Below are 10,033 nucleotides of genomic sequence, written 5' to 3' on the forward strand. Positions count from 1 at the left end.
CCAGCCCACACTGCGATATGTTGTGCGCACTGAGTCTGTGCAGCAAAGCTGGTCTCCAGTCGTCTTGGTTAATCCTTGCCACTGGACCAAGACCTAGCTCTGTCAAGCCCGTGTGTTGGCTGGTGTGCAATGGCCACCACACATTAAAAATATCCACACACAGGCATCTTCCACCCTTCCACATGTAATTCGGGACCTGGAATATTAGGTCCTTCATTGAAACACCTGTGAACTCATCCCTTTTTGGCGTGGAACCAAGTAATCCTTGATACGAGGGACCACCTATGAAGATGATGATACAAAAGGGGCCAAACGGTCCATGGGTTATTTATAAACTTGTGATAAATCCTGTTTTGACGCAGTGAATGGTTAGGATCTGGAATTCACTGCCTGAAAAGGTGCTGGAGGCAGACTCAATCGTGACTTCCAGAAGAGAATTGGATAAGTACCTGAAGGGAACAGTTTGCAGGAATGCGGGGAAAGGCCGGGAGATTGGGACTAACTGAAGTGCTCTTGCAGAGTGCCGCATGGGCTGAATGGCCTCCTTCTGTGCTGTAACCATTCTATGATTGTAAGTGTAGGCAGAGGTTGGAATGTGGGATGGTTTTGGGCTTGGAACCAGCGGGGACAGATGCAGTAATCTGGGACTGTCGACTGGTGCCCCGATGACACTATCCCCCTGTATTCTGCGTCAGTTCACCCCTCCCTTTGTCCAAAGTTACAATGAAGACAGAGGTGTTCGGTTCGAAAATCCACGGCCGCATTTGAAACACTGTAAGGACAAGAAAACTAACATGGGATCATTCCATACACTAAATGAATATTTTTGGCCAAGTAAAAGCAGGCTGGAAAAACGTGTGGGTGGATACAAACATTGTGGAGTCTGGCTCACAAGCGAGACAGAGGCACTGGCCAATGGGGGAAAAGTGCATTTTGGCAGCCAATCGGGTCGAGTTGGGCCTGAAGTGGGGAAATCTTCAACCAATAAGGACTTCCCGGCCCAGTTTGAAAATGACTCCCCCTCCCCCACCCTCAATCAAATTACGAATGTGGGCCATTATCTCCCTAATTAATATGGACAATAGCTCTGAATCCAAACTATGGATCACTGCAGGAATGGCCCACTGACTCCCAGGACTATAACAAAGGACCCACAGACTTCCCGGCACCTATGTGCGCTGAAACATTACCCTGGTCCTCACACCTGCGTGTACCTGTGACATCTTCTGATTAAATATTCAAAGCTATCTCCCCGCCCAAACTTACACAATGGACCGCCCACTGGGTTTGAGCGCGAAAAGACCAGAACTGAATTGAATACAAATATAGGACACAGAACCACCCGAAAAGGAGTTGTGGAAAAAGGGAGTTGTGGACCAAAAAGGAGCTGGGCAGAGTTGGGGAGGAAAGGTGTGGAGAGGAAAAGACTTGCAGGAGTTGTGGAGAAAAACAGTTTGGGGTCAGTTCTTGAAAGGGCAGCTGGCTGTTGGGGGGAAGGAGCTGAGAGAGTTTTGCAAACTTTGATTTTGGTCGAGACTAAAAACCCAGGAGCCAACCTCCTGGTCGGTAAGTGGCAGCAGGTGCTGCTGTTAGCCCTGAACACACTGGACAGGGAGAGAATAGCTGAAGCATCAGGCTGGGGCACGCAGAGCTGTGCAGACCTGGACTCCTGGTTCAATAACCTGGATTCACAGCTGTAGTCTGACCATAACCCAGAGGCAGATAGAAGAAACCGACGCAATATCGAAGAGGAAAACTGAACAATAACATAAAACCCACCCCAGAGGGACCCCGAGCTGAAATAAGTGCTACAGAACCCCGGAGTTGATAGGATTGTGAGTATAGGCCAAACCCCCTCACAGACTCTATTTAGGAGAGGAATTGGTAGGAAGGGTGGGAGTGGGAGGTGTGGTTGTGTGTGAGTGGGATGTTTTAACCTCTTGTTTTCCCCTTCCCTGTTGCGAGATTTTTCGGGTTGTTGAATGAGATGTTGCCATTACTGCTATTTTATGACCTCTTCCTATGCCCTCTATCTTTGTGTTTGCTATTCTAAATAAACAACATTAGCCATTTTGCACTCTTACCCACTGTGTCTGGTGCCTCATTACTCACCCACCCTCATAAATCGCACGTACAGAACCTCAGGGGAGTGTGGATTCGAACCCACACCCCAAGCTCCCCTTACAATGGTGAGCCAGGTAGTAGGGGACGTGCGTTGAGTGAGGGTAAGGAACAGTCAGTCTTGGTGGAGAGGAGTATAGAATGGAGGGTAGGATTGCTAGGTATGTAACAGCAAGGATAAACTACTCAAGGAAGTGGGTGCAGGCGCTGCTGAGGGCTGAACGGCCTGAGGACGCAGCAGCCAGGTGGACCTAGAGTAAAGATCATAAAAGATCAGTGGAAAAGGCAGTGTGGCTGATTTGCTTTCGGAAGCAAATACAGGTCTTGGACAGGCAGGTAGAAGTACTGCAGACAGAGTTAGCTGAGCAGAGAGAGGAGCTGGTAAAGACCAGCAAAGAAAGGGAAAAGCTGGATCAGGATTTCAAGTGGGAGAGGCAGGAACGAGAGAGGGATGGAGAAAGCTATCGCAACCACAGAGAGTACCTTCAGTCCCAGGTAACTGAGGGAAAAGGTTACGTCAGGGGATTGCAGGAGGAACTTGCCCAGGCTCAGAACCAGGAAGGTTGGAAGAGGGTAAGAGTCTCCAGCTACAGGCTGCGCTTCAGGCGTGCCACAGCAGGGCAGAGGTGGATCATTGTTCCTTTCAGGAACAAATTGATCGGCTCACCCTGGCTCTGGCTGAAGCCAAAGCAGCCCTTGTTCTAGCCGGAGCAAAAGTTCTGGAAGTGCCCGAGACTCGAATCCCCACCCAGCCCGACACCAAAGCTCTGGCCCCAGCTGAGGCAAAAGCCCTTGGCTGGGCTGAAAGCAAGGCACCCAGTAAAGGAGTGGTGTGCCTTATCAGCCCAGCCGAGGTGCGGAAGGGGGAGCATAGTGAAACAGGCTGTAGGGAGGAGGATAGGGAGGAAGAATCCTACAGGCCCTCTCCCACAGCCACATTGGGGATCCTGGTGGAGAGGCAGGGTGAAATGCTGGAATCTAAACCTCCGGGACCAGCCCCAATGTGCCCCATCAGGCAGAGTAGATTCAGACCACCCACAGTGGGTCAGGCTGAGGGTCCCCTACAGAACCAATCAATACGTGGTTCCCCACAGTGCGACCCAGATGCGGCAGATGGTAGCCCATGTGAATAAACTGACCCAAAAAGGAGACCCCTCTGTCCACTTTATGGAAGTAGAGCAGGTAGGAGACATAAATGACTGCAAACTGCTCCTGTTCTCACTGGACCCAGCCCTGTGTCAGGCTCTCTCTGCTGAGTGTAAGAGGGGTCAGCGAACAGTGGCCGCTCTCCAGGAGGATATCCTGGAGGCCATGGGGTTGAACGATGGCTGTCCATTCAACCAGGTACAGGCCACTGTTCAGAGACCAGGGGAGACCCCCCAGGCGTTCGCTGATCGACTGTGGCCAGTGTATGCGGAAGCCAATGGGGGAAATTTGGACCGAACCCAGCTGGATGCACATCAACATGGTCGCTGGCTGCGTGCACTGGTGGCAAACAGCCTACCTGAGTTGCGCGCCCAGGCCAACCTGTGGTTCGATTTCAGAGACCCCCAAGCCACAGAGGAGACGGTGTTGAGGCAGCTGACCCTCTCTTTTCGTAATGACAGAATCGGGGGGGAGAAACCCACCAAGGGGAAGGTGTGTGAGATCCGCCCCGGCTCTGATAAGAGAGAGTGGAGGTAAGAAGGGAATTGGAAGGCAGGCAGAGAGGTGGTTTGCTACGGGTGTGGGAAAACAGGACACATGAGGAGGGAATGGCGGGATCCGAGGCAGGAAAAGAGAGGTCCACAGGTCACAACCTCAGCCCCAGTCCCCGCGGCCGCAAGCCCTCCCAAACCAGCTGTGCCCAGCCCTGCCGCCCCACTCGAGGGTCTCCTCGCAGCTCTGCAGGCACTCCTTACCCAAACTGGGAAGGTCACAGCCATGACCGGGGAAGAAGTCCCTCAGGCCCAGACCAACACCCCCCAATGACTAGATCCCGAGGAACCCGTGTACCTCTGCCCGGTCACCTATGATGCATGGAGCAGACCATGATGGGGGTTGAGGGGCTCCGGGGGGAGTATCTGCTGGACACAGGGGCCTCGTGCACCCTGGTTCATGTAGACGACCCGACCACCTCACCCCTATCCAGTGGGATCCCCTACTGCCTAACCAGCTTCACTGGAGAAGAACGCGAGGGCTTCTTCTCCAAACCACTGCAGATACACATAGGCACCCTCCACACCATGTGGAAGTGTGTCCTTCTGCCATGGGAGGGAGTGGGTAAAGGCATCCTAGGGGCAGATTTCCTCAGCGGCCAGAAAATTCTGGTCGACCTGAGGAACCACTGTCTGTGGGGCACAGTTGACACCGGGGAGGGGGAAGGTACAGCAGTCATCCAGGGGAAGCAGGGGAAGGGTTCCCTCTGCATTGTAAAGCCGAAGGAGGGATATGACCTCGGCGCTCTGGTAGACGGCACCCCGATGATCTATCAGGCTTTTGTCGGGCCAACCTGGCGGCATTTGCCAGGCATAAGCACGACTGTGGACGGGTAAATGGGGTCGAGGTCAGAGTAGATGGGGACCCCATGTCTAAGCCCCAGAAGCAGTATAATTTTCCCAGGGAGGCTGAGGCAGACCTAGAGGTTGCATTGGGATATCTAGTCAGACAGGGAGTGTTGAGACCAATAGCCACACATGTGAACTCTCCACTTTGGCCGGTTAGGAAAACAGACAATTCTTGGAGGGCCACGGTGGACTACCAAGTCCTCAATAAAAATATCCCTGCCTGTGCGCCCACAGTGGCAGCTGTAGCCGACCTAGTCACAGCCATCCCCACGTCCGCAGCCGTCTTTACAGTGCTGGACATCTCGAATGGGTTCTGGTCCACCCCGCTGTGGTGGGAGGACCAGTACAAATTCACCTTTACATTCAAAGGACAGCAGTATACCTGGAACTGTCTTCCCCAGGGCTTCCACAACAGCCTGAGCATTTTTCATCAGTGTATGGCCAACTGCCTGAAAGAGTTCAGCAGACCCAGACAGCTAGTCCAGTATGTGGACGACCTGCTGCTATTCTCCGATTCGGAGGAACAGCACGGTCCCCTGCTGACAGAGCTGTTGGGACTGCTGCACGAGGAGGGTTTTAAAGTAAACCCTAAGAAGGCACAGATCGGCCAGACAGAAGTAAAATTCCTGGGGCTGACTGTGTGGGCAGGGGAGAGAGTCATTGATGAGGCTAAGAGGAGGGCAGTTCAGGAGTTACTGGCTCCGACTACAGTTACAGGGGTGAGGTCATTCCTAGGTCTGACCGGTTACTGCAGGGACTTCATTGAGGATTACGCAGCCATTGCAGCCCCCCTACTCCGGCTCCTGCGCAAAGGCGTGGAGTGGGAGTGGGATGAGGACTGTGATGCAGCGTTTACCCGCCTCAAGGGAGACCTGCAGAAAGTTCCGGCCCTGGGAGCGGTAGATGAGGGCGAGGAATTTTTCCTGGAGGTAGTAGCCAGCGGGAATAGCTTAAGAGCTGTGCTGATGCAACAGCAGCACGGCCAGCTGAGGCCGGTGGTCTACTCCTCCAGGGTCCTCACTGAGGTTGAGAGGGGTAACTCAAACAGTGAAATGCATCTGCTGGCCACCCACTGGGCTGTGAAGTGGTTGCAGGTGTTTACAGGAGTGTCCCCAATCACCCTCCTCACTCATCACACCCCAACTCAGATGCTGCTGGATGGGAGAATTAAGGATGGGACAGTGAGCAGCATACGCATTGCTCGCTGGACCCTCCTGCTCTCACAGATGGATTTGTGAGTAAAAGGGATGTGTGAGCCCTGACTGGCAGCCAACATGCCCCGGGAAAGCCCACCGTTGCTCCGTTGAGGGGGTCTGGGACGTGGACATAGGGCTCCGGGCGGGGATCCATCCCCACGGCTGGGAGATCTACGTTGACGGGTCCAGCACGGTGGTGGCGGGGAAAAGGCTCACAGGGTGTGGAATTTATGATCCCCAGGCAGGCATTGCCAGGGCCATAAAGCTCCCAACCACCATGAGCGCCCAGCATGCTGAACTGTCAGCAGTCATGTATGTAGTCACCCACCCCGATGAATTCCCACGGCCCTGTACTATCTTTTCAGATAGTATGTTCACCTGCAATGCCTGCACGGAGTACCGAGCCATCTGGTCCCGTCGCGGGTATACATCTGCAGACGGTAAGCCCCTGGCCATAAAACCCCAACTGCAGCACATAAGAACATAAGAACATAAGAACATAAGAACATAGGAACAGGAGTAGGCCATCTAGCCCCTCGAGCCTGCTCCGCCACTCAACAAGATCATGGCTGATCTGGCCATGGACTCAGCTCCACCTACCCGCCCGCTCCCCATAACCCTTAATTCCCTTATTGGTTAAAAATCTATCTATCTGTGATTTGAATACATTCAATGAGCTCGCCTCAACTGCTTCCTTGGGCAGAGAATTCCACAGATTCACAACCCTCTGGGAGAAGAAATTCCTTCTCAAATCGGTTTTAAATTGGCTCCCCCGTATTTTGAGGCTGTGCCCCCTAGTTCTAGTCTCCCCGACCAGCGGAAACGGCCTCTCTGCCTCTATCTTGTCTATCCCTTTCATTATTTTAAATGTTTCTATAAGATCACCCCTCATCCTTCTGAACTCCAACGAATAAAGACCCAGTCTACTCAATCTATCATCATAAGGTAACCCCCTCATTTCTCGAATCAGCCTCGTGAATCGTCTCTGTACCCCCTCCAAAGCTAGTATATCCTTCCTTAAGTAAGGTGACCAAAACTGCACGCAGTACTCCAGGTGCGGCCTCACCAATACCCTATACAGTTGCAGCAGGACCTCCCTGCTTTTGTACTCCATCCCTCTCGCAATGAAGGCCAACATTCCATTCGCCTTCCTGATTACCTGCTGCACCTGCAAACTAACTTTTGGGGATTCATGCACAAGGACCCCCAGGTCCCTCTGCACCTCAGCACGTTGTAATTTCTCCCCATTCAAATAATATTCCCTTTTACTGTTTTTTTTGCCAAGGTGGATGACCTCACATTTCCCGACATTGTATTCCATCTGCCAAGCCTTAGCCCATTCGCTTAACCTATCCAAATCTCTTTGCAGCCTCTCTGTGTCCTCGACACAACCCGCTTTCCCACTAATCTTTGTGTCATCTGCAAATTTTGTCACACGACATCTGTCCCCTCTTCAAGGTCATCTATGTATATTGTAAACAGTTGTGGTCCCAGCACCGATCCCTGTGGCACACCACTAACCACCGATTTCCAACCTGAAAAGGACCCATTTATCCCGACTCTCTGCTTTCTGTTAGCCAGCCAATTCTCTATCCATGCTAATACATTTCCTCTGACTCCGCGTACCTTTATCTTCTGCAGTAACCTTTTGTGTGGCACCTTATCGAATGCCTTTTGGAAATCTAAATACACCACATCCATCGGTACACCTCTATCCACCATGCTCATTATATCCTCAAAGAATTCCAGTAAATTAGTTAAAAATGATTTCCCCTTCATGAATCCATGTTGTATCTGCTTGATTGCACTATTCCTATCTAGATGTCCCGCTATTTCTTCCTTATTGATAGCTTCAAGCATTTTCCCCACTACAGATGTTAAACTAACCGGCCTATAGTTACCTGCCTTTTGTCTGCCCCCTTTTTTCAACAGAGGCGTTACATTAGCAGTTTTCCAATCCGATGGTACCTCCCCAGAGTCCAGAGAATTTTGGTAGATTATAACGAATGCATCTGCTATAACTTCCGCCATCTCTTTTAATACCCTGGGATGCATTTCATCAGGACCAGGGGACTTGTCTACCTTGAGTCCTATTAGCCTGTCCAGCACTACCCCCCTAGTGATAGTGATTGTCTCAAGGTCCTCCCTTCCCACATTCCCGTGACCAGCAATTTTTGCCATGGTTGTGTCTTCCACTATGAAGACCGAAGCAAAATAATTGTTTAAGGTCTCAGCCATTTCCACATTTCCCATTATTAAATCCCCCCTCTCATCTTCTCAGGGACCAACATTTACTTTAGTCACATCATGCAGGCAGCAGGGACCGGGGCAGACATTTGCATTTACAAAGTAAAGGCCCATAACAAACATGAGCCTAGGGCTGCGGGGAACCAAAAGGCAGATCAGCTGGCCAAAGAGGGAGCCCGAACAGGAACCAAGTGGAACCCACTCGAGGCAGGCCCCATAGCAGCTATCCGGGGCGGACAGGGACACAAGGGAGCACAGGGGTGGCTTTGGCCCCAGACCTCCAGCAGGTGCAGGCACGAGATCCCGTCCTCAAGTCCGTCATGGACAAGCTGACTGCGGGAGAAAAGGTCGAAGGACCGTACGGAGGCACAGGCATCCATGTTAGGGAGAAGATGTTGTTTAAAGGAGAGCAGTGGATAATGCCCCAGCAGCACCAGAGGGAGTTCCTTCAGCTAGCCCACGCAGGCCCTGGAGCTGGACACCCCGGACTGGAGGTCACCTGGCAATGGGTGGAACAGGTCGGGTGGTGGCCCCAGCTGCGGGAAGACACTCGTGAATTTTGCGCGAACTGTCTTGTCTGTGCAACCAATAATCCAGATCACCAGAAAAGAAAGGTGTCTCTAGGACATGCAAGGAGGGTAGAGGGACCATGGCAATCGATACAAATCGATTACATAGGGCCCCGACCTGTGGCTAAAGGAGGGTACCGGTACTGCCTGGTTTTGGTGGACACTTTCACAAAGTGAGTTGAAGCCTTCCTTTGCCGAACAGCCACAGCAGCAGGGACCACCAGGATATTGGTTAGGGAGGTGTTCTCCAGGTGGGGACTTCCACAGTACGTGGAGTCCGACCAGGGGAGCCACTTCACGGGACAGGTCATGCAGGCAACCCTTGAGGTGCTGGGGATTAAGGGAAAGTGGCACGTCGCCTACAACCCCCAGTCCTCGGGGCTAGTGGAGCGTATGAATAGGACCTTGAAAGAAAAACTCAGGAAGGAGATTGGGGATTCCCCGCAGAGGTGGGTGGAGAGGTTTTGATGGGGATCGGGCCAGCCAGTCGAAAAGCACGGGGTATTCCCCATACGAGCTCATGACTGGAAGAGCCATGCGAACCCCCACCCATGTACTTGCCCCGGTCCTGATGGAAGCTCAGGTAATCGAGGTGAATAGGGACCGCTTTACCAAGAGTCTGTTGGAGCACCTCAAGCAGATTCACTGGCAGGCGGCCACTAACATGGGGAAGCAGCATCAGACCAACCGATTGCTGCTGGAACCGAGCAAACACCACGAGTGGCAGGTGGGGAACCAGGTCATGGTCCGCAACTTTGCCAGGATGGGAGTCTTTGAGCCACTATACATGGGGCCTTACAGCATTGTCGACAAGGCAAGCCCCATGGTATACGCGGTCAAGATGCCCTGCCGGGTTAAATGGTTTCACATTAACCAATGTGAACTGTTTAACCTCAACAAGGAAAAACCTCGTGGGAAAGGACAGCCCAGAGGGATAATCCCGACGGGAAGCCCAGGCCCCCAGCCCACCACTGCAGCCCCACCGATCCCACCACAAGGAGCAGTGAGTTGCTTCACAGGTACAAACTACCCACAGATTTGGGACCCACAGGAAGGGGGATTCCCACCTTACATATGGGACGAGGACTCACCTCCATCCGTTAGGAGATCTGCTCGGACTCCACAGCCAAGGGTGACACCGTCCCTCGCAGCCTGTTTTACTTTCCCGAGAGATACGAGGGGAAAAGGGCCGTGCAGGGCAGGCAGCCAGTCACTGGATGTGACCCCGCAGCCAAGGTCACCTGACAGGGAAGGGGTTGTACGAGAGGAAGGGGCCGCTGACAGTGAGGAGCCTGTTGGAGCTAGCCTAGCCTTCGGTGCGGACAGCCCAGAGCCTGCAAGCGAGATAGTGGCG

Source organism: Pristiophorus japonicus, chromosome 4 (genome assembly GCF_044704955.1).
Source record: "Pristiophorus japonicus isolate sPriJap1 chromosome 4, sPriJap1.hap1, whole genome shotgun sequence".
Taxonomy (NCBI): Eukaryota; Metazoa; Chordata; class Chondrichthyes; family Pristiophoridae; genus Pristiophorus; species Pristiophorus japonicus.